This window comes from Phyllobates terribilis, unplaced genomic scaffold (genome assembly GCF_046119375.1).
Source record: "Phyllobates terribilis strain yellow unplaced genomic scaffold, ASM4611937v1 Scaffold_236__1_contigs__length_3049075, whole genome shotgun sequence".
In the NCBI taxonomy this organism is placed as follows: domain Eukaryota; kingdom Metazoa; phylum Chordata; class Amphibia; order Anura; family Dendrobatidae; genus Phyllobates; species Phyllobates terribilis.
In genome coordinates this window covers 1,811,623-1,835,224 of record NW_027362996.1, presented here as the reverse complement: position 1 = coordinate 1,835,224, position 23,602 = coordinate 1,811,623, and the positions used below count along the sequence as shown (strand labels likewise).

Sequence of the window (23,602 nt, the reverse complement as noted above, 5' to 3'; positions counted from 1 at the left end):
ATCTGGCTTCTGCAACTTTGAACATGAAAAATCCAATGAGGAGAAGAAAAGCAAAGCCAAAGAGTCCATCCCCAAATCCGACAAACAAGCAAAATGAACAAAAAACATTGAATTCAATTCTTTCTGATTTTAGAAACTGCTTTAAAGAAGGGGTGCACCGGTCCTGGAGATACTGCAATACCAGGTCAATGCGTGGAGTGGACAGAGCAAGCTCTTTTTCCATCTTCCTGTTCTAAAAATCCATTTAATATATGGTCCCCAGATAGGGGACGTATCAGATATTAAACTGATAAGAACAGATACTACACTTGATCTTAGCCAAAAGGCCGAGAAGCGATAACCAGAATTGGTTTCAAACTACGGAGCCACCCAAGGATCCTGAAAAGTCCATTTGTGGAGATGAGCTCCTGGACTCCCGTTAAGAAGACATGTTGTCAACCTCTAGATCCCTTACATGCCTGCACTTTTCGGCTTGCTGCTGCTGCAATCCACGCGTTTTAGATCTGCATAACTCCACCTCTTTAAACACAGCACCTTCACCCCCTGCTGTTCCCACCCGCCTCAACACCGTTGGAAGGGAGGAGAACCAATTAAGGCGGGGGGTGGGGTGGAACGAGCAGCTGTCTACCCTTAGCAGGAGGGCTCCTGATTACATACCTCTCCTGCTGCTGCTGCTGCTGGCTGTCCAGCAGCAGACTGAAGGTGGCTGCTGCTGTGCACAGGTATATAAAGGCTCAGAGCCTATTATGACACGCGCAGCCAGCGTTCCATTGCCACATTCCATCTACTGCAGGCAGGATACCTGGCTGGCTGAATGTCGCTGAGAAGCTCACAGAGACCGCCATAAGCAACAGTTTAACAGAATGCCACAGACTAATCAACCAAACTTTTTGGGTTGGGTTCTCTTTTATAGTCTGCAGGCATTAAATGAAAGAAGTCAGTGTTCCAGCAGAAGGAGACAACGTTTCAGAAAAGGCATTGTAGCAAACCAAAAAAGAAATTTTAAGCGCAGCAGAGTAACCAGCGCACATACCTGTTAGCTCAGGTGAGTTTAAAAGGCTGCTGTTGATAACAAGGGCATTTGCTAAATAGATGGTGTGTGTGCAACAATATACTGAAAGGTCAATTATATTGTGCAGCTTATCTCACCACCTGTAGTTATTTAGGTGAAAGCTCCAAAATGCTTGCCTAATATGTCTGTTTATCCAAAAGGAAGTAAAAAGGGAGAGCTAGAAAGATAGCATTGCATCACATTACATGGCAATGCAATGCACAGTTGCTGAAGTTGAACCAAAATGAGCTTGTAATCTGGCTTCTGCAACTTTGAACATGAAAAATCCAATGAGGAGAAGAAAAGCAAAGCCAAAGAGTCCATCCCCAAATCCGACAAACAAGCAAAATGAACAAAAAACTTTGAATTCAATTCTTTCTGATTTTAGAAACTGCATTAAAGAAGGGGTGCACCGGTCCTGGAGATACTGCAATACCAGGTCAATGCGTGGAGTGGACAGAGCAAGCTCTTTTTCCATCTCCCTGTTCTAAAAATCCATTTAATATATGGTCCCCAGATAGGGGACGTATCAGATATTAAACTGATAAGAACAGATACTACACTTGATCTTAGCCAAAAGGCCGAGAAGCGATAACCAGAATTGGTTTCAAACTACGGAGCCACCCAAGGATCCTGAAAAGTCCATTTGTGGAGATGAGCTCCTGGACTCCCGTTAAGAAGACATGTTGTCAACCTCTAGATCCCTTACATGCCTGCACTTTTCGGCTTGCTGCTGCTGCAATCCACGCGTTTTAGATCTGCATAACTCCACCTCTTTAAACACAGCACCTTCACCCCCTGCTGTTCCCACCCGCCTCAACACCGTTGGAAGGGAGGAGAACCAATTAAGGCGGGGGGTGGGGTGGAACGAGCAGCTGTCTACCCTTAGCAGGAGGGCTCCTGATTACATACCTCTCCTGCTGCTGCTGCTGCTGGCTGTCCAGCAGCAGACTGAAGGTGGCTGCTGCTGTGCACAGGTATATAAAGGCTCAGAGCCTATTATGACACGCGCAGCCAGCGTTCCATTGCCACATTCCATCTACTGCAGGCAGGATACCTGGCTGGCTGAATGTCGCTGAGAAGCTCACAGAGACCGCCATAAGCAACAGTTTAACAGAATGCCACAGACTAATCAACCAAACTTTTTGGGTTGGGTTCTCTTTTATAGTCTGCAGGCATTAAATGAAAGAAGTCAGTGTTCCAGCAGAAGGAGACAACGTTTCAGAAAAGGCATTGTAGCAAACCAAAAAAGAAATTTTAAGCGCAGCAGAGTAACCAGCGCACATACCTGTTAGCTCAGGTGAGTTTAAAAGGCTGCTGTTGATAACAAGGGCATTTGCTAAATAGATGGTGTGTGTGCAACAATATACTGAAAGGTCAATTATATTGTGCAGCTTATCTCACCACCTGTAGTTATTTAGGTGAAAGCTCCAAAATGCTTGCCTAATATGTCTGTTTATCCAAAAGGAAGTAAAAAGGGAGAGCTAGAAAGATAGCATTGCATCACATTACATGGCAATGCAATGCACAGTTGCTGAAGTTGAACCAAAATGAGCTTGTAATCTGGCTTCTGCAACTTTGAACATGAAAAATCCAATGAGGAGAAGAAAAGCAAAGCCAAAGAGTCCATCCCCAAATCCGACAAACAAGCAAAATGAACAAAAAACATTGAATTCAATTCTTTCTGATTTTAGAAACTGCATTAAAGAAGGGGTGCACCGGTCCTGGAGATACTGCAATACCAGGTCAATGCGTGGAGTGGACAGAGCAAGCTCTTTTTCCATCTCCCTGTTCTAAAAATCCATTTAATATATGGTCCCCAGATAGGGGACGTATCAGATATTAAACTGATAAGAACAGATACTACACTTGATCTTAGCCAAAAGGCCGAGAAGCGATAACCAGAATTGGTTTCAAACTACGGAGCCACCCAAGGATCCTGAAAAGTCCATTTGTGGAGATGAGCTCCTGGACTCCCGTTAAGAAGACATGTTGTCAACCTCTAGATCCCTTACATGCCTGCACTTTTCGGCTTGCTGCTGCTGCAATCCACGCGTTTTAGATCTGCATAACTCCACCTCTTTAAACACAGCACCTTCACCCCCTGCTGTTCCCACCCGCCTCAACACCGTTGGAAGGGAGGAGAACCAATTAAGGCGGGGGGTGGGGTGGAACGAGCAGCTGTCTACCCTTAGCAGGAGGGCTCCTGATTACATACCTCTCCTGCTGCTGCTGCTGGCTGTCCAGCAGCAGACTGAAGGTGGCTGCTGCTGTGCACAGGTATATAAAGGCTCAGAGCCTATTATGACACGCGCAGCCAGCGTTCCATTGCCACATTCCATCTACTCGCAGGCAGGATACCTGGCTGGCTGAATGTCGCTGAGAAGCTCACAGAGACCGCCATAAGCAACAGTTTAACAGAATGCCACAGACTAATCAACCAAACTTTTTGGGTTGGGTTCTCTTTTATAGTCTGCAGGCATTAAATGAAAGAAGTCAGTGTTCCAGCAGAAGGAGACAACGTTTCAGAAAAGGCATTGTAGCAAACCAAAAAATAAATTTTAAGCGCAGCAGAGTAACCAGCGCACATACCTGTTAGCTCAGGTGAGTTTAAAAGGCTGCTGTTGATAACAAGGGCATTTGCTAAATAGATGGTGTGTGTGCAACAATATACTGAAAGGTCAATTATATTGTGCAGCTTATCTCACCACCTGTAGTTATTTAGGTGAAAGCTCCAAAATGCTTGCCTAATATGTCTGTTTATCCAAAAGGAAGTAAAAAGGGAGAGCTAGAAAGATAGCATTGCATCACATTACATGGCAATGCAATGCACAGTTGCTGAAGTTGAACCAAAATGAGCTTGTAATCTGGCTTCTGCAACTTTGAACATGAAAAATCCAATGAGGAGAAGAAAAGCAAAGCCAAAGAGTCCATCCCCAAATCCGACAAACAAGCAAAATGAACAAAAAACATTGAATTCAATTCTTTCTGATTTTAGAAACTGCATTAAAGAAGGGGTGCACCGGTCCTGGAGATACTGCAATACCAGGTCAATGCGTGGAGTGGACAGAGCAAGCTCTTTTTCCATCTCCCTGTTCTAAAAATCCATTTAATATATGGTCCCCAGATAGGGGACGTATCAGATATTAAACTGATAAGAACAGATACTACACTTGATCTTAGCCAAAAGGCCGAGAAGCGATAACCAGAATTGGTTTCAAACTACGGAGCCACCCAAGGATCCTGAAAAGTCCATTTGTGGAGATGAGCTCCTGGACTCCCGTTAAGAAGACATGTTGTCAACCTCTAGATCCCTTACATGCCTGCACTTTTCGGCTTGCTGCTGCTGCAATCCACGCGTTTTAGATCTGCATAACTCCACCTCTTTAAACACAGCACCTTCACCCCCTGCTGTTCCCACCCGCCTCAACACCGTTGGAAGGGAGGAGAACCAATTAAGGCGGGGGGTGGGGTGGAACGAGCAGCTGTCTACCCTTAGCAGGAGGGCTCCTGATTACATACCTCTCCTGCTGCTGCTGCTGCTGGCTGTCCAGCAGCAGACTGAAGGTGGCTGCTGCTGTGCACAGGTATATAAAGGCTCAGAGCCTATTATGACACGCGCAGCCAGCGTTCCATTGCCACATTCCATCTACTGCAGGCAGGATACCTGGCTGGCTGAATGTCGCTGAGAAGCTCACAGAGACCGCCATAAGCAACAGTTTAACAGAATGCCACAGACTAATCAACCAAACTTTTTGGGTTGGGTTCTCTTTTATAGTCTGCAGGCATTAAATGAAAGAAGTCAGTGTTCCAGCAGAAGGAGACAACGTTTCAGAAAAGGCATTGTAGCAAACCAAAAAAGAAATTTTAAGCGCAGCAGAGTAACCAGCGCACATACCTGTTAGCTCAGGTGAGTTTAAAAGGCTGCTGTTGATAACAAGGGCATTTGCTAAATAGATGGTGTGTGTGCAACAATATACTGAAAGGTCAATTATATTGTGCAGCTTATCTCACCACCTGTAGTTATTTAGGTGAAAGCTCCAAAATGCTTGCCTAATATGTCTGTTTATCCAAAATGAAGTAAAAAGGGAGAGCTAGAAAGATAGCATTGCATCACATTACATGGCAATGCAATGCACAGTTGCTGAAGTTGAACCAAAATGAGCTTGTAATCTGGCTTCTGCAACTTTGAACATGAAAAATCCAATGAGGAGAAGAAAAGCAAAGCCAAAGAGTCCATCCCCAAATCCGACAAACAAGCAAAATGAACAAAAAACTTTGAATTCAATTCTTTCTGATTTTAGAAACTGCATTAAAGAAGGGGTGCACCGGTCCTGGAGATACTGCAATACCAGGTCAATGCGTGGAGTGGACAGAGCAAGCTCTTTTTCCATCTCCCTGTTCTAAAAATCCATTTAATATATGGTCCCCAGATAGGGGACGTATCAGATATTAAACTGATAAGAACAGATACTACACTTGATCTTAGCCAAAAGGCCGAGAAGCGATAACCAGAATTGGTTTCAAACTACGGAGCCACCCAAGGATCCTGAAAAGTCCATTTGTGGAGATGAGCTCCTGGACTCCCGTTAAGAAGACATGTTGTCAACCTCTAGATCCCTTACATGCCTGCACTTTTCGGCTTGCTGCTGCTGCAATCCACGCGTTTTAGATCTGCATAACTCCACCTCTTTAAACACAGCACCTTCACCCCCTGCTGTTCCCACCCGCCTCAACACCGTTGGAAGGGAGGAGAACCAATTAAGGCGGGGGGTGGGGTGGAACGAGCAGCTGTCTACCCTTAGCAGTAGGGCTCCTGATTACATACCTCTCCTGCTGCTGCTGCTGCTGGCTGTCCAGCAGCAGACTGAAGGTGGCTGCTGCTGTGCACAGGTATATAAAGGCTCAGAGCCTATTATGACACGCGCAGCCAGCGTTCCATTGCCACATTCCATCTACTGCAGGCAGGATACCTGGCTGGCTGAATGTCGCTGAGAAGCTCACAGAGACCGCCATAAGCAACAGTTTAACAGAATGCCACAGACTAATCAACCAAACTTTTTGGGTTGGGTTCTCTTTTATAGTCTGCAGGCATTAAATGAAAGAAGTCAGTGTTCCAGCAGAAGGAGACAACGTTTCAGAAAAGGCATTGTAGCAAACCAAAAAAGAAATTTTAAGCGCAGCAGAGTAACCAGCGCACATACCTGTTAGCTCAGGTGAGTTTAAAAGGCTGCTGTTGATAACAAGGGCATTTGCTAAATAGATGGTGTGTGTGCAACAATATACTGAAAGGTCAATTATATTGTGCAGCTTATCTCACCACCTGTAGTTATTTAGGTGAAAGCTCCAAAATGCTTGCCTAATATGTCTGTTTATCCAAAAGGAAGTAAAAAGGGAGAGCTAGAAAGATAGCATTGCATCACATTACATGGCAATGCAATGCACAGTTGCTGAAGTTGAACCAAAATGAGCTTGTAATCTGGCTTCTGCAACTTTGAACATGAAAAATCCAATGAGGAGAAGAAAAGCAAAGCCAAAGAGTCCATCCCCAAATCCGACAAACAAGCAAAATGAACAAAAAACTTTGAATTCAATTCTTTCTGATTTTAGAAACTGCATTAAAGAAGGGGTGCACCGGTCCTGGAGATACTGCAATACCAGGTCAATGCGTGGAGTGGACAGAGCAAGCTCTTTTTCCATCTCCCTGTTCTAAAAATCCATTTAATATATGGTCCCCAGATAGGGGACGTATCAGATATTAAACTGATAAGAACAGATACTACACTTGATCTTAGCCAAAAGGCCGAGAAGCGATAACCAGAATTGGTTTCAAACTACGGAGCCACCCAAGGATCCTGAAAAGTCCATTTGTGGAGATGAGCTCCTGGACTCCCGTTAAGAAGACATGTTGTCAACCTCTAGATCCCTTACATGCCTGCACTTTTCGGCTTGCTGCTGCTGCAATCCACGCGTTTTAGATCTGCATAACTCCACCTCTTTAAACACAGCACCTTCACCCCCTGCTGTTCCCACCCGCCTCAACACCGTTGGAAGGGAGGAGAACCAATTAAGGCGGGGGGTGGGGTGGAACGAGCAGCTGTCTACCCTTAGCAGTAGGGCTCCTGATTACATACCTCTCCTGCTGCTGCTGCTGCTGGCTGTCCAGCAGCAGACTGAAGGTGGCTGCTGCTGTGCACAGGTATATAAAGGCTCAGAGCCTATTATGACACGCGCAGCCAGCGTTCCATTGCCACATTCCATCTACTGCAGGCAGGATACCTGGCTGGCTGAATGTCGCTGAGAAGCTCACAGAGACCGCCATAAGCAACAGTTTAACAGAATGCCACAGACTAATCAACCAAACTTTTTGGGTTGGGTTCTCTTTTATAGTCTGCAGGCATTAAATGAAAGAAGTCAGTGTTCCAGCAGAAGGAGACAACGTTTCAGAAAAGGCATTGTAGCAAACCAAAAAAGAAATTTTAAGCGCAGCAGAGTAACCAGCGCACATACCTGTTAGCTCAGGTGAGTTTAAAAGGCTGCTGTTGATAACAAGGGCATTTGCTAAATAGATGGTGTGTGTGCAACAATATACTGAAAGGTCAATTATATTGTGCAGCTTATCTCACCACCTGTAGTTATTTAGGTGAAAGCTCCAAAATGCTTGCCTAATATGTCTGTTTATCCAAAAGGAAGTAAAAAGGGAGAGCTAGAAAGATAGCATTGCATCACATTACATGGCAATGCAATGCACAGTTGCTGAAGTTGAACCAAAATGAGCTTGTAATCTGGCTTCTTCAACTTTGAACATGAAAAATCCAATGAGGAGAAGAAAAGCAAAGCCAAAGAGTCCATCCCCAAATCCGACAAACAAGCAAAATGAACAAAAAACTTTGAATTCAATTCTTTCTGATTTTAGAAACTGCATTAAAGAAGGGGTGCACCGGTCCTGGAGATACTGCAATACCAGGTCAATGCGTGGAGTGGACAGAGCAAGCTCTTTTTCCATCTCCCTGTTCTAAAAATCCATTTAATATATGGTCCCCAGATAGGGGACGTATCAGATATTAAACTGATAAGAACAGATACTACACTTGATCTTAGCCAAAAGGCCGAGAAGCGATAACCAGAATTGGTTTCAAACTACGGAGCCACCCAAGGATCCTGAAAAGTCCATTTGTGGAGATGAGCTCCTGGACTCCCGTTAAGAAGACATGTTGTCAACCTCTAGATCCCTTACATGCCTGCACTTTTCGGCTTGCTGCTGCTGCAATCCACGCGTTTTAGATCTGCATAACTCCACCTCTTTAAACACAGCACCTTCACCCCCTGCTGTTCCCACCCGCCTCAACACCGTTGGAAGGGAGGAGAACCAATTAAGGCGGGGGGTGGGGTGGAACGAGCAGCTGTCTACCCTTAGCAGTAGGGCTCCTGATTACATACCTCTCCTGCTGCTGCTGCTGCTGGCTGTCCAGCAGCAGACTGAAGGTGGCTGCTGCTGTGCACAGGTATATAAAGGCTCAGAGCCTATTATGACACGCGCAGCCAGCGTTCCATTGCCACATTCCATCTACTGCAGGCAGGATACCTGGCTGGCTGAATGTCGCTGAGAAGCTCACAGAGACCGCCATAAGCAACAGTTTAACAGAATGCCACAGACTAATCAACCAAACTTTTTGGGTTGGGTTCTCTTTTATAGTCTGCAGGCATTAAATGAAAGAAGTCAGTGTTCCAGCAGAAGGAGACAACGTTTCAGAAAAGGCATTGTAGCAAACCAAAAAAGAAATTTTAAGCGCAGCAGAGTAACCAGCGCACATACCTGTTAGCTCAGGTGAGTTTAAAAGGCTGCTGTTGATAACAAGGGCATTTGCTAAATAGATGGTGTGTGTGCAACAATATACTGAAAGGTCAATTATATTGTGCAGCTTATCTCACCACCTGTAGTTATTTAGGTGAAAGCTCCAAAATGCTTGCCTAATATGTCTGTTTATCCAAAAGGAAGTAAAAAGGGAGAGCTAGAAAGATAGCATTGCATCACATTACATGGCAATGCAATGCACAGTTGCTGAAGTTGAACCAAAATGAGCTTGTAATCTGGCTTCTGCAACTTTGAACATGAAAAATCCAATGAGGAGAAGAAAAGCAAAGCCAAAGAGTCCATCCCCAAATCCGACAAACAAGCAAAATGAACAAAAAACTTTGAATTCAATTCTTTCTGATTTTAGAAACTGCATTAAAGAAGGGGTGCACCGGTCCTGGAGATACTGCAATACCAGGTCAATGCGTGGAGTGGACAGAGCAAGCTCTTTTTCCATCTCCCTGTTCTAAAAATCCATTTAATATATGGTCCCCAGATAGGGGACGTATCAGATATTAAACTGATAAGAACAGATACTACACTTGATCTTAGCCAAAAGGCCGAGAAGCGATAACCAGAATTGGTTTCAAACTACGGAGCCACCCAAGGATCCTGAAAAGTCCATTTGTGGAGATGAGCTCCTGGACTCCCGTTAAGAAGACATGTTGTCAACCTCTAGATCCCTTACATGCCTGCAATTTTCGGCTTGCTGCTGCTGCAATCCACGCGTTTTAGATCTGCATAACTCCACCTCTTTAAACACAGCACCTTCACCCCCTGCTGTTCCCACCCGCCTCAACACCGTTGGAAGGGAGGAGAACCAATTAAGGCGGGGGGTGGGGTGGAACGAGCAGCTGTCTACCCTTAGCAGGAGGGCTCCTGATTACATACCTCTCCTGCTGCTGCTGCTGCTGGCTGTCCAGCAGCAGACTGAAGGTGGCTGCTGCTGTGCACAGGTATATAAAGGCTCAGAGCCTATTATGACACGCGCAGCCAGCGTTCCATTGCCACATTCCATCTACTGCAGGCAGGATACCTGGCTGGCTGAATGTCGCTGAGAAGCTCACAGAGACCGCCATAAGCAACAGTTTAACAGAATGCCACAGACTAATCAACCAAACTTTTTGGGTTGGGTTCTCTTTTATAGTCTGCAGGCATTAAATGAAAGAAGTCAGTGTTCCAGCAGAAGGAGACAACGTTTCAGAAAAGGCATTGTAGCAAACCAAAAAAGAAATTTTAAGCGCAGCAGAGTAACCAGCGCACATACCTGTTAGCTCAGGTGAGTTTAAAAGGCTGCTGTTGATAACAAGGGCATTTGCTAAATAGATGGTGTGTGTGCAACAATATACTGAAAGGTCAATTATATTGTGCAGCTTATCTCACCACCTGTAGTTATTTAGGTGAAAGCTCCAAAATGCTTGCCTAATATGTCTGTTTATCCAAAAGGAAGTAAAAAGGGAGAGCTAGAAAGATAGCATTGCATCACATTACATGGCAATGCAATGCACAGTTGCTGAAGTTGAACCAAAATGAGCTTGTAATCTGGCTTCTGCAACTTTGAACATGAAAAATCCAATGAGGAGAAGAAAAGCAAAGCCAAAGAGTCCATCCCCAAATCCGACAAACAAGCAAAATGAACAAAAAACATTGAATTCAATTCTTTCTGATTTTAGAAACTGCATTAAAGAAGGGGTGCACCGGTCCTGGAGATACTGCAATACCAGGTCAATGCGTGGAGTGGACAGAGCAAGCTCTTTTTCCATCTCCCTGTTCTAAAAATCCATTTAATATATGGTCCCCAGATAGGGGACGTATCAGATATTAAACTGATAAGAACAGATACTACACTTGATCTTAGCCAAAAGGCCGAGAAGCGATAACCAGAATTGGTTTCAAACTATGGAGCCACCCAAGGATCCTGAAAAGTCCATTTGTGGAGATGAGCTCCTGGACTCCCGTTAAGAAGACATGTTGTCAACCTCTAGATCCCTTACATGCCTGCACTTTTCGGCTTGCTGCTGCTGCAATCCACGCGTTTTAGATCTGCATAACTCCACCTCTTTAAACACAGCACCTTCACCCCCTGCTGTTCCCACCCGCCTCAACACCGTTGGAAGGGAGGAGAACCAATTAAGGCGGGGGGTGGGGTGGAACGAGCAGCTGTCTACCCTTAGCAGGAGGGCTCCTGATTACATACCTCTCCTGCTGCTGCTGCTGCTGGCTGTCCAGCAGCAGACTGAAGGTGGCTGCTGCTGTGCACAGGTATATAAAGGCTCAGAGCCTATTATGACACGCGCAGCCAGCGTTCCATTGCCACATTCCATCTACTCGCAGGCAGGATACCTGGCTGGCTGAATGTCGCTGAGAAGCTCACAGAGACCGCCATAAGCAACAGTTTAACAGAATGCCACAGACTAATCAACCAAACTTTTTGGGTTGGGTTCTCTTTTATAGTCTGCAGGCATTAAATGAAAGAAGTCAGTGTTCCAGCAGAAGGAGACAACGTTTCAGAAAAGGCATTGTAGCAAACCAAAAAAGAAATTTTAAGCGCAGCAGAGTAACCAGCGCACATACCTGTTAGCTCAGGTGAGTTTAAAAGGCTGCTGTTGATAACAAGGGCATTTGCTAAATAGATGGTGTGTGTGCAACAATATACTGAAAGGTCAATTATATTGTGCAGCTTATCTCACCACCTGTAGTTATTTAGGTGAAAGCTCCAAAATGCTTGCCTAATATGTCTGTTTATCCAAAAGGAAGTAAAAAGGGAGAGCTAGAAAGATAGCATTGCATCACATTACATGGCAATGCAATGCACAGTTGCTGAAGTTGAACCAAAATGAGCTTGTAATCTGGCTTCTGCAACTTTGAACATGAAAAATCCAATGAGGAGAAGAAAAGCAAAGCCAAAGAGTCCATCCCCAAATCCGACAAACAAGCAAAATGAACAAAAAACATTGAATTCAATTCTTTCTGATTTTAGAAACTGCATTAAAGAAGGGGTGCACCGGTCCTGGAGATACTGCAATACCAGGTCAATGCGTGGAGTGGACAGAGCAAGCTCTTTTTCCATCTCCCTGTTCTAAAAATCCATTTAATATATGGTCCCCAGATAGGGGACGTATCAGATATTAAACTGATAAGAACAGATACTACACTTGATCTTAGCCAAAAGGCCGAGAAGCGATAACCAGAGTTGGTTTCAAACTACGGAGCCACCCAAGGATCCTGAAAAGTCCATTTGTGGAGATGAGCTCCTGGACTCCCGTTAAGAAGACATGTTGTCAACCTCTAGATCCCTTACATGCCTGCACTTTTCGGCTTGCTGCTGCTGCAATCCACGCGTTTTAGATCTGCATAACTCCACCTCTTTAAACACAGCACCTTCACCCCCTGCTGTTCCCACCCGCCTCAACACCGTTGGAAGGGAGGAGAACCAATTAAGGCGGGGGGTGGGGTGGAACGAGCAGCTGTCTACCCTTAGCAGGAGGGCTCCTGATTACATACCTCTCCTGCTGCTGCTGCTGCTGGCTGTCCAGCAGCAGACTGAAGGTGGCTGCTGCTGTGCACAGGTATATAAAGGCTCAGAGCCTATTATGACACGCGCAGCCAGCGTTCCATTGCCACATTCCATCTACTGCAGGCAGGATACCTGGCTGGCTGAATGTCGCTGAGAAGCTCACAGAGACCGCCATAAGCAACAGTTTAACAGAATGCCACAGACTAATCAACCAAACTTTTTGGGTTGGGTTCTCTTTTATAGTCTGCAGGCATTAAATGAAAGAAGTCAGTGTTCCAGCAGAAGGAGACAACGTTTCAGAAAAGGCATTGTAGCAAACCAAAAAAGAAATTTTAAGCGCAGCAGAGTAACCAGCGCACATACCTGTTAGCTCAGGTGAGTTTAAAAGGCTGCTGTTGATAACAAGGGCATTTGCTAAATAGATGGTGTGTGTGCAACAATATACTGAAAGGTCAATTATATTGTGCAGCTTATCTCACCACCTGTAGTTATTTAGGTGAAAGCTCCAAAATGCTTGCCTAATATGTCTGTTTATCCAAAAGGAAGTAAAAAGGGAGAGCTAGAAAGATAGCATTGCATCACATTACATGGCAATGCAATGCACAGTTGCTGAAGTTGAACCAAAATGAGCTTGTAATCTGGCTTCTGCAACTTTGAACATGAAAAATCCAATGAGGAGAAGAAAAGCAAAGCCAAAGAGTCCATCCCCAAATCCGACAAACAAGCAAAATGAACAAAAAACATTGAATTCAATTCTTTCTGATTTTAGAAACTGCATTAAAGAAGGGGTGCACCGGTCCTGGAGATACTGCAATACCAGGTCAATGCGTGGAGTGGACAGAGCAAGCTCTTTTTCCATCTCCCTGTTCTAAAAATCCATTTAATATATGGTCCCCAGATAGGGGACGTATCAGATATTAAACTGATAAGAACAGATACTACACTTGATCTTAGCCAAAAGGCCGAGAAGCGATAACCAGAATTGGTTTCAAACTACGGAGCCACCCAAGGATCCTGAAAAGTCCATTTGTGGAGATGAGCTCCTGGACTCCCGTTAAGAAGACATGTTGTCAACCTCTAGATCCCTTACATGCCTGCACTTTTCGGCTTGCTGCTGCTGCAATCCACGCGTTTTAGATCTGCATAACTCCACCTCTTTAAACACAGCACCTTCACCCCCTGCTGTTCCCACCCGCCTCAACACCGTTGGAAGGGAGGAGAACCAATTAAGGCGGGGGGTGGGGTGGAACGAGCAGCTGTCTACCCTTAGCAGGAGGGCTCCTGATTACATACCTCTCCTGCTGCTGCTGCTGGCTGTCCAGCAGCAGACTGAAGGTGGCTGCTGCTGTGCACAGGTATATAAAGGCTCAGAGCCTATTATGACACGCGCAGCCAGCGTTCCATTGCCACATTCCATCTACTGCAGGCAGGATACCTGGCTGGCTGAATGTCGCTGAGAAGCTCACAGAGACCGCCATAAGCAACAGTTTAACAGAATGCCACAGACTAATCAACCAAACTTTTTGGGTTGGGTTCTCTTTTATAGTCTGCAGGCATTAAATGAAAGAAGTCAGTGTTCCAGCAGAAGGAGACAACGTTTCAGAAAAGGCATTGTAGCAAACCAAAAAAGAAATTTTAAGCGCAGCAGAGTAACCAGCGCACATACCTGTTAGCTCAGGTGAGTTTAAAAGGCTGCTGTTGATAACAAGGGCATTTGCTAAATAGATGGTGTGTGTGCAACAATATACTGAAAGGTCAATTATATTGTGCAGCTTATCTCACCACCTGTAGTTATTTAGGTGAAAGCTCCAAAATGCTTGCCTAATATGTCTGTTTATCCAAAAGGAAGTAAAAAGGGAGAGCTAGAAAGATAGCATTGCATCACATTACATGGCAATGCAATGCACAGTTGCTGAAGTTGAACCAAAATGAGCTTGTAATCTGGCTTCTGCAACTTTGAACATGAAAAATCCAATGAGGAGAAGAAAAGCAAAGCCAAAGAGTCCATCCCCAAATCCGACAAACAAGCAAAATGAACAAAAAACATTGAATTCAATTCTTTCTGATTTTAGAAACTGCATTAAAGAAGGGGTGCACCGGTCCTGGAGATACTGCAATACCAGGTCAATGCGTGGAGTGGACAGAGCAAGCTCTTTTTCCATCTCCCTGTTCTAAAAATCCATTTAATATATGGTCCCCAGATAGGGGACGTATCAGATATTAAACTGATAAGAACAGATACTACACTTGATCTTAGCCAAAAGGCCGAGAAGCGATAACCAGAATTGGTTTCAAACTACGGAGCCACCCAAGGATCCTGAAAAGTCCATTTGTGGAGATGAGCTCCTGGACTCCCGTTAAGAAGACATGTTGTCAACCTCTAGATCCCTTATGACGCGCCCCCTGGGACATATTCCTTTTTGAGGGGAATACCCGGCACCGGATCAGATGGGGGGTTGTAGTCTCCGAGCGGCTGTGACCCGGCCCCGTGCCCAGGGCGTCAAGCTCAGTGTTATGTGGCAGCTTTACAGATGTTACTAAAGTTCTTTTGTGTCGACTACGCCACCCGTTGTGATGCGGTCACTGTGGCCGCCGCTGCAGCAGGGTCCGCTGAGGCTGATGGTGGATGCGCAGCTTGGTGGGATAACCCCCAACGGGAGGGGTATAGCCTCAGAGGGGACAGGCGCAGAGGATGGGGGTTGTGGTGGTGCGGTGCAGCCGGCAATGAAGACAGACTCGGGTTGTGCAGTTAAGGGAGTTTACTTACTGCTGATGTTTCGGTCACTCCAGCCGCTAGTGACCACCCGAGCCGTGCTGCGTCCACCAGGTCCTGGATACAGCCAACCCCCAAACAAGTCCGGAGCGTGGCCCTGAGCTCTCCCTCTGTCCTTTCTTCAGCCGTCCCCACCAGGGATTCACCTAGGTCCAGCTCCCTCGGGCCTTCTTTTGGGACACCCTTGGCCCTGGGTTCCCTGACCCTGCATGTGGTGTGCCTTCGGGGTGAATGTGGTGGGTGACCGTGACAGACACTGCCCACGGTCTCCGGTCTCTGGCTAGGGATTGTTTTTGCCCCCACCAGCTTGGGTTCCGGTACCCTGATGCTGACTCCTCACCCGGTGCTCTAATTTGGGTTCTTGGGTCCCTTCAGTCTTCCCCCTCTGGGTCTTTCTCTTTCTTTCTCCTCTCTCTCCAGGGCTGCTGTTTCCTGCTCTCTGCATCAGACTTGTCCTCTGCAGCTGACTGACTCTCTGCGTCTGACCCTGATTCTAAGTTGGTGCCCTCCTTATATATCCCTCTATGTGTGAGCTCAGGTGACCAGCACCCAATGAGCTCCTAACACTACCCAGACTGCTCCCCCTATCTGCCCCTACACTACATGGGATGTACCACCCCCCTCCCACTCCAGCCAGGAACAGGCTCGGTTGTACCTGCACATTTCCAAGTGGGAGTACCGTCGGCCTGCTCCTCTGGAATGGGATGTATGTAGTGCATGCAGTCTATCTGAGCTCAGTTCCACACTCCATCCTTACCCGGGAGTGGAATATCACACCTCTGGGTTGAGCTGCAATACCCCTGTAGCAGCCGAATCCTCAGGGTGCTACATTCCCCCCTGGTAAATCACAGCACGTCCTCGGGCTGTAAGACATAAAACACCAAAACATACAAATTTTTCATATAAACATATAAAACATATAAAACATTATATATATAACATATCTTATCAGATAAAACTTTCTCGTAGACTTCTCTTGTCTCTGGTTCCTCCTCCGGACACTGTGCAACGTGTGTCCGGGAAAAGTGCGACAGTCTCTTAGAAAAAACTGGTTTTCTATAAAACCGGTAGGGGGCGCTTTAGGAAGCGCAACTATATACAGGGGAAGTTGGAAGTTGGCCGCTCTCAGTCCTCGGCCAGTTAGAGGAAAGGGAATGGCTGCTCACAGTCCTCAGCCTGTAGGATGAAGGGGTTAACGGGTAAAACAGTTCACTGGTCCCAACGGGGACTATTTTAGCAGCAGCAACAGTTCCAGTTTCAGTTCCTTTATACCCCGATTGGGTAACTATTTACATCACTTCTCGGCCGCACTCAACGGCGTCTTCCTCCTGCTCTTTCTTGATATGGTGTTGCTTCAGACCCGTCCGGGTCCTCTGGCTCCTCCTCTCCGTCAAGCGGTGTACGTGGAGGGCGTAAGGTCCTTTGGCACACTTGTGCCGGGTGAAAGTGACTTCGTCTCCGACGTAGAGGTCACGGCCTTTGTGACCTTCCGGCAGGTGGGACTCGACGTCTCTGCGGGTCACAAAAACGTCACCGCGGTTGTTACGGTCCCGAATAAAGCCCCACCCATGCTGCGGGTTGAACTTTATCACTGTCCCGATGGTGCGGGGACAATGCGCTGCACGGGGGTTCCTCCTAGTCCGGCTCTTCTGCTCCGCGCTCCGGATTTGGGCCTGTTGTTCTCTGGCCCGCCTCTCCTCCCGTTCTCTCTTAAACTCTGCTAGCTGCTGACGACAACACTCAGTACGCTCAGCGGCGACTGCCCGAGTTTCTCCGGTGAACCCCATCAAATCTTCTCCCGTGGGGTCCCACACGAATTGGGCTTCTTCTAAAGGAGGCGAGACCCGAGTCACGGGCTTCGGAGCCGGGATCAGGGGCTCACACAAGGGCCCTAGTCTTTGTTGCCGCTCCAGCTCATGGTATCCTTCGGGCCAGATGAAGGGCTGCCCGTCCGGCCATGTGAGCTGGCTGAAGAGGTCCTCCCCCAGGTGTGGCACCCTTGGTATTGCGGGCGCGGGCGCGGTGGTGATGGCGCCCGGGTTGCCCAGGCCTTGCGGCCAGGCCTGGGGCACCTGGAAGGTGAAGGGCACCGTTAGGACGGCGGCGCCCTGGGCTACCTGGCCTTGCGGCCAGGCCGGAGGCTCCGCGGAGGTAGGGGGCGCTGTTGGTGATGCGGCGCCCGGGGGTACTAGGCCTTGCGACCAGGCTGGTGGTAATTCCTGTTTTGTCACGCTCCGGGTCGAGGCGCGTGACGTCACAGGGGTCGCGGCGGCGGCTTCCGGTCGGGGCCTAGTCCATGGCGGTGACCTGGCGGCTACGGGCACAGCAGGGGGACTTTCGGGCTCTGCGACGGGGAGCTGGGGCAGGTAAGCGGTGTCACGGCTTGGGGTATAGGCGTCCCCTTTACCTGCCTCCATGCGTTCGGCTCCCTCCTCGGCGCCGTCTCCGGCCTTGGGTCCTCCTGCGCCATCCTCAGAGGCGGTCTGCTTCCTCTTCCAGGGTAGCGTGCTCCGTTGACTGGTCTCTGGTTGCTGGGCCATCTCCCGGCTCCACTCCGCCAGTATCTCGCGCTGTACCCGGGCCATCCTCCTTGCGAGGCCCTCCAGGGCAGTTTGTGCACACTCCCGGTCTCGGGGGAGCTGCGCTAGGATCTCCGCTAGACCTAGCGGGGTTGTGGACTCTAGCAGGCTCCTGACCATCGGGTCGGTGCTGCTCTGCTCGGCTTCCGGCAGGCTCCTGGCCAGCGGGCCGGTGCTGCTCTGCCCTCCTTCCTCGGTCTCTAGCAGACTCCTGGCCAGCGGGCCGGTGCTGTTCTGCTTTCTCTCCATCTCCGGGTGAGCTCCTCCGCTACTCCTTGTTAGACCTCTTGCCTCCGGGTGCGCTCGCTCCAGACTGCTCCAAGCGACACCCATCTTTGTTCTTCTCTTTCGTCTCCTCCCACTTCGAGGGCGGTCCCGGGGCAACTCGGTGACTGTCAGCTCCAGGGGGAGTTCTTTCACGCTGACAGACACCTCCAGCATCACAGTCTCTGTTGGTGGGGGCGGTTTCCACTTTTGGCGCCATTTTCTGTCCTGGCCCACGATGGGAGGTGGCCTCCTGCCCTCCTTTGGCACGCCCATAATGGCGTCCGCTGCTCTTCCAAGGCGGGAAATCTGCGGTTTTGGCGGGAAGCGTCGCCCAGTGGCGGGAAACTCTGCAGATGGCGGGAACAAGCTGGAAATGGCGGACAATCGGCGGGAAACGACTGGTGATGGAGTCCGATGGCGTGGACCCTCCGGAACCGGCGGGAGACTTCTTTCTGAGGTAAACTTGCACTTTTCTTCAGGCACGCAGTACCCGGGTGTTGCGGGCACGTAATCCTGCCGACTACGCCAAAGTTGACGCGCCCCCTGGGACATATTCCTTTTTGAGGGGAATACCCGGCACCGGATCAGATGGGGGGTTGTAGTCTCCGAGCGGCTGTGACCCGGCCCCGTGCCCAGGGCGTCAAGCTCAGTGTTATGTGGCAGCTTTACAGATGTTACTAAAGTTCTTTTGTGTCGACTACGCCACCCGTTGTGATGCGGTCACTGTGGCCGCCGCTGCAGCAGGGTCCGCTGAGGCTGATGGTGGATGCGCAGCTTGGTGGGATAACCCCCAACGGGAGGGGTATAGCCTCAGAGGGGACAGGCGCAGAGGATGGGGGTTGTGGTGGTGCGGTGCAGCCGGCAATGAAGACAGACTCGGGTTGTGCAGTTAAGGGAGTTTACTTACTGCTGATGTTTCGGTCACTCCAGCCGCTAGTGACCACCCGAGCCGTGCTGCGTCCACCAGGTCCTGGATACAGCCAACCCCCAAACAAGTCCGGAGCGTGGCCCTGAGCTCTCCCTCTGTCCTTTCTTCAGCCGTCCCCACCAGGGATTCACCTAGGTCCAGCTCCCTCGGGCCTTCTTTTGGGACACCCTTGGCCCTGGGTTCCCTGACCCTGCATGTGGTGTGCCTTCGGGGTGAATGTGGTGGGTGACCGTGACAGACACTGCCCACGGTCTCCGGTCTCTGGCTAGGGATTGTTTTTGCCCCCACCAGCTTGGGTTCCGGTACCCTGATGCTGACTCCTCACCCGGTGCTCTAATTTGGGTTCTTGGGTCCCTTCAGTCTTCCCCCTCTGGGTCTTTCTCTTTCTTTCTCCTCTCTCTCCAGGGCTGCTGTTTCCTGCTCTCTGCATCAGACTTGTCCTCTGCAGCTGACTGACTCTCTGCATCTGACCCTGATTCTAAGTTGGTGCCCTCCTTATATATCCCTCTATGTGTGAGCTCAGGTGACCAGCACCCAATGAGCTCCTAACACTACCCAGACTGCTCCCCCTATCTGCCCCTACACTACATGGGATGTACCACCCCCCTCCCACTCCAGCCAGGAACAGGCTCGGTTGTACCTGCACATTTCCAAGTGGGAGTACCGTCGGCCTGCTCCTCTGGAATGGGATGTATGTAGTGCATGCAGTCTATCTGAGCTCAGTTCCACACTCCATCCTTACCCGGGAGTGGAATATCACACCTCTGGGTTGAGGTGCAATACCCCTGTAGCAGCCGAATCCTCAGGGTGCTACACTTACATGCCTGCACTTTTCGGCTTGCTGCTGCTGCAATCCACGCGTTTTAGATCTGCATAACTCCACCTCTTTAAACACAGCACCTTCACCCCCTGCTGTTCCCACCCGCCTCAACACCGTTGGAAGGGAGGAGAACCAATTAAGGCGGGGGGTGGGGTGGAACGAGCAGCTGTCTACCCTTAGCAGGAGGGCTCCTGATTACATACCTCTCCTGCTGCTGCTGCTGCTGGCTGTCCAGCAGCAGACTGAAGGTGGCTGCTGCTGTGCACAGGTATATAAAGGCTCAGAGCCTATTATGACACGCGCAGCCAGCGTTCCATTGCCACATTCCATCTACTGCAGGCAGGATACCTGGCTGGCTGAATGTCGCTGAGAAGCTCACAGAGACCGCCATAAGCAACAGTTTAACAGAATGCCACAGACTAATCAACCAAACTTTTTGGGTTGGGTTCTCTTTTATAGTCTGCAGGCATTAAATGAAAGAAGTCAGTGTTCCAGCAGAAGGAGACAACGTTTCAGAAAAGGCATTGTAGCAAACCAAAAAAGACATTTTAAGCGCAGCAGAGTAACCAGCGCACATACCTGTTAGCTCAGGTGAGTTTAAAAGGCTGCTGTTGATAACAAGGGCATTTGCTAAATAGATGGTGTGTGTGCAACAATATACTGAAAGGTCAATTATATTGTGCAGCTTATCTCACCACCTGTAGTTATTTAGGTGAAAGCTCCAAAATGCTTGCCTAATATGTCTGTTTATCCAAAAGGAAGTAAAAAGGGAGAGCTAGAAAGATAGCATTGCATCACATTACATGGCAATGCAATGCACAGTTGCTGAAGTTGAACCAAAATGAGCTTGTAATCTGGCTTCTGCAACTTTGAACATGAAAAATCCAATGAGGAGAAGAAAAGCAAAGCCAAAGAGTCCATCCCCAAATCCGACAAACAAGCAAAATGAACAAAAAACATTGAATTCAATTCTTTCTGATTTTAGAAACTGCTTTAAAGAAGGGGTGCACCGGTCCTGGAGATACTGCAATACCAGGTCAATGCGTGGAGTGGACAGAGCAAGCTCTTTTTCCATCTTCCTGTTCTAAAAATCCATTTAATATATGGTCCCCAGATAGGGGACGTATCAGATATTAAACTGATAAGAACAGATACTACACTTGATCTTAGCCAAAAGGCCGAGAAGCGATAACCAGAATTGGTTTCAAACTACGGAGCCACCCAAGGATCCTGAAAAGTCCATTTGTGGAGATGAGCTCCTGGACTCCCGTTAAGAAGACATGTTGTCAACCTCTAGATCCCTTACATGCCTGCACTTTTCGGCTTGCTGCTGCTGCAATCCACGCGTTTTAGATCTGCATAACTCCACCTCTTTAAACACAGCACCTTCACCCCCTGCTGTTCCCACCCGCCTCAACACCGTTGGAAGGGAGGAGAACCAATTAAGGCGGGGGGTGGGGTGGAACGAGCAGCTGTCTACCCTTAGCAGGAGGGCTCCTGATTACATACCTCTCCTGCTGCTGCTGCTGCTGGCTGTCCAGCAGCAGACTGAAGGTGGCTGCTGCTGTGCACAGGTATATAAAGGCTCAGAGCCTATTATGACACGCGCAGCCAGCGTTCCATTGCCACATTCCATCTACTGCAGGCAGGATACCTGGCTGGCTGAATGTCGCTGAGAAGCTCACAGAGACCGCCATAAGCAACAGTTTAACAGAATGCCACAGACTAATCAACCAAACTTTTTGGGTTGGGTTCTCTTTTATAGTCTGCAGGCATTAAATGAAAGAAGTCAGTGTTCCAGCAGAAGGAGACAACGTTTCAGAAAAGGCATTGTAGCAAACCAAAAAAGAAATTTTAAGCGCAGCAGAGTAACCAGCGCACATACCTGTTAGCTCAGGTGAGTTTAAAAGGCTGCTGTTGATAACAAGGGCATTTGCTAAATAGATGGTGTGTGTGCAACAATATACTGAAAGGTCAATTATATTGTGCAGCTTATCTCACCACCTGTAGTTATTTAGGTGAAAGCTCCAAAATGCTTGCCTAATATGTCTGTTTATCCAAAAGGAAGTAAAAAGGGAGAGCTAGAAAGATAGCATTGCATCACATTACATGGCAATGCAATGCACAGTTGCTGAAGTTGAACCAAAATGAGCTTGTAATCTGGCTTCTGCAACTTTGAACATGAAAAATCCAATGAGGAGAAGAAAAGCAAAGCCAAAGAGTCCATCCCCAAATCCGACAAACAAGCAAAATGAACAAAAAACTTTGAATTCAATTCTTTCTGATTTTAGAAACTGCATTAAAGAAGGGGTGCACCGGTCCTGGAGATACTGCAATACCAGGTCAATGCGTGGAGTGGACAGAGCAAGCTCTTTTTCCATCTCCCTGTTCTAAAAATCCATTTAATATATGGTCCCCAGATAGGGGACGTATCAGATATTAAACTGATAAGAACAGATACTACACTTGATCTTAGCCAAAAGGCCGAGAAGCGATAACCAGAATTGGTTTCAAACTACGGAGCCACCCAAGGATCCTGAAAAGTCCATTTGTGGAGATGAGCTCCTGGACTCCCGTTAAGAAGACATGTTGTCAACCTCTAGATCCCTTACATGCCTGCACTTTTCGGCTTGCTGCTGCTGCAATCCACGCGTTTTAGATCTGCATAACTCCACCTCTTTAAACACAGCACCTTCACCCCCTGCTGTTCCCACCCGCCTCAACACCGTTGGAAGGGAGGAGAACCAATTAAGGCGGGGGGTGGGGTGGAACGAGCAGCTGTCTACCCTTAGCAGGAGGGCTCCTGATTACATACCTCTCCTGCTGCTGCTGCTGCTGGCTGTCCAGCAGCAGACTGAAGGTGGCTGCTGCTGTGCACAGGTATATAAAGGCTCAGAGCCTATTATGACACGCGCAGCCAGCGTTCCATTGCCACATTCCATCTACTGCAGGCAGGATACCTGGCTGGCTGAATGTCGCTGAGAAGCTCACAGAGACCGCCATAAGCAACAGTTTAACAGAATGCCACAGACTAATCAACCAAACTTTTTGGGTTGGGTTCTCTTTTATAGTCTGCAGGCATTAAATGAAAGAAGTCAGTGTTCCAGCAGAAGGAGACAACGTTTCAGAAAAGGCATTGTAGCAAACCAAAAAAGAAATTTTAAGCGCAGCAGAGTAACCAGCGCACATACCTGTTAGCTCAGGTGAGTTTAAAAGGCTGCTGTTGATAACAAGGGCATTTGCTAAATAGATGGTGTGTGTGCAACAATATACTGAAAGGTCAATTATATTGTGCAGCTTATCTCACCACCTGTAGTTATTTAGGTGAAAGCTCCAAAATGCTTGCCTAATATGTCTGTTTATCCAAAAGGAAGTAAAAAGGGAGAGCTAGAAAGATAGCATTGCATCACATTACATGGCAATGCAATGCACAGTTGCTGAAGTTGAACCAAAATGAGCTTGTAATCTGGCTTCTGCAACTTTGAACATGAAAAATCCAATGAGGAGAAGAAAAGCAAAGCCAAAGAGTCCATCCCCAAATCCGACAAACAAGCAAAATGAACAAAAAACATTGAATTCAATTCTTTCTGATTTTAGAAACTGCATTAAAGAAGGGGTGCACCGGTCCTGGAGATACTGCAATACCAGGTCAATGCGTGGAGTGGACAGAGCAAGCTCTTTTTCCATCTCCCTGTTCTAAAAATCCATTTAATATATGGTCCCCAGATAGGGGACGTATCAGATATTAAACTGATAAGAACAGATTTTTTTTTTTAATTTGGCTATCCCCCACATGGGGATAAAAACCGTTT

At 47.8% G+C, this 23,602-nt stretch overlaps 15 non-coding genes across 15 annotated transcripts; all 15 read right to left on the bottom strand.

The window, feature by feature from the left end:
- Window positions 1-147: 147 nt before the first annotated feature.
- On the bottom strand, window positions 148-338 carry LOC141216536 (U2 spliceosomal RNA). Its single transcript, XR_012285566.1, has one exon. It is a non-coding gene; the product is annotated as a U2 spliceosomal RNA (small nuclear RNA).
- A 1,115-nt stretch (window positions 339-1,453) lies between these two features.
- Window positions 1,454-1,644, bottom strand: LOC141215678 (U2 spliceosomal RNA). The gene has a single exon (XR_012284734.1). It is a non-coding gene; the product is annotated as a U2 spliceosomal RNA (small nuclear RNA).
- A 1,115-nt stretch (window positions 1,645-2,759) lies between these two features.
- Window positions 2,760-2,950, bottom strand: LOC141215676 (U2 spliceosomal RNA). The gene has a single exon (XR_012284733.1). It is a non-coding gene; the product is annotated as a U2 spliceosomal RNA (small nuclear RNA).
- A 1,113-nt stretch (window positions 2,951-4,063) lies between these two features.
- Window positions 4,064-4,254, bottom strand: LOC141215675 (U2 spliceosomal RNA). The gene has a single exon (XR_012284732.1). It is a non-coding gene; the product is annotated as a U2 spliceosomal RNA (small nuclear RNA).
- Window positions 4,255-5,369: 1,115 nt separating this feature from the next.
- Window positions 5,370-5,560, bottom strand: LOC141215673 (U2 spliceosomal RNA). The gene has a single exon (XR_012284730.1). It is a non-coding gene; the product is annotated as a U2 spliceosomal RNA (small nuclear RNA).
- A 1,115-nt stretch (window positions 5,561-6,675) lies between these two features.
- Window positions 6,676-6,866, bottom strand: LOC141215672 (U2 spliceosomal RNA). Its single transcript, XR_012284729.1, has one exon. It is a non-coding gene; the product is annotated as a U2 spliceosomal RNA (small nuclear RNA).
- A 1,115-nt stretch (window positions 6,867-7,981) lies between these two features.
- LOC141215671 (U2 spliceosomal RNA) lies at window positions 7,982-8,172 on the bottom strand. The gene has a single exon (XR_012284728.1). It is a non-coding gene; the product is annotated as a U2 spliceosomal RNA (small nuclear RNA).
- A 1,115-nt stretch (window positions 8,173-9,287) lies between these two features.
- On the bottom strand, window positions 9,288-9,478 carry LOC141215670 (U2 spliceosomal RNA). Its single transcript, XR_012284727.1, has one exon. It is a non-coding gene; the product is annotated as a U2 spliceosomal RNA (small nuclear RNA).
- Window positions 9,479-10,593: 1,115 nt separating this feature from the next.
- On the bottom strand, window positions 10,594-10,784 carry LOC141215669 (U2 spliceosomal RNA). Its single transcript, XR_012284726.1, has one exon. It is a non-coding gene; the product is annotated as a U2 spliceosomal RNA (small nuclear RNA).
- A 1,116-nt stretch (window positions 10,785-11,900) lies between these two features.
- Window positions 11,901-12,091, bottom strand: LOC141215667 (U2 spliceosomal RNA). The gene has a single exon (XR_012284724.1). It is a non-coding gene; the product is annotated as a U2 spliceosomal RNA (small nuclear RNA).
- A 1,115-nt stretch (window positions 12,092-13,206) lies between these two features.
- On the bottom strand, window positions 13,207-13,397 carry LOC141215666 (U2 spliceosomal RNA). The gene has a single exon (XR_012284723.1). It is a non-coding gene; the product is annotated as a U2 spliceosomal RNA (small nuclear RNA).
- Window positions 13,398-14,509: 1,112 nt separating this feature from the next.
- Window positions 14,510-14,700, bottom strand: LOC141215665 (U2 spliceosomal RNA). Its single transcript, XR_012284722.1, has one exon. It is a non-coding gene; the product is annotated as a U2 spliceosomal RNA (small nuclear RNA).
- Window positions 14,701-20,789: 6,089 nt separating this feature from the next.
- On the bottom strand, window positions 20,790-20,980 carry LOC141216535 (U2 spliceosomal RNA). The gene has a single exon (XR_012285565.1). It is a non-coding gene; the product is annotated as a U2 spliceosomal RNA (small nuclear RNA).
- Window positions 20,981-22,095: 1,115 nt separating this feature from the next.
- Window positions 22,096-22,286, bottom strand: LOC141215664 (U2 spliceosomal RNA). Its single transcript, XR_012284721.1, has one exon. It is a non-coding gene; the product is annotated as a U2 spliceosomal RNA (small nuclear RNA).
- A 1,115-nt stretch (window positions 22,287-23,401) lies between these two features.
- Window positions 23,402-23,591, bottom strand: LOC141216783 (U2 spliceosomal RNA). The gene has a single exon (XR_012285793.1). It is a non-coding gene; the product is annotated as a U2 spliceosomal RNA (small nuclear RNA).
- Window positions 23,592-23,602: the final 11 nt, after the last annotated feature.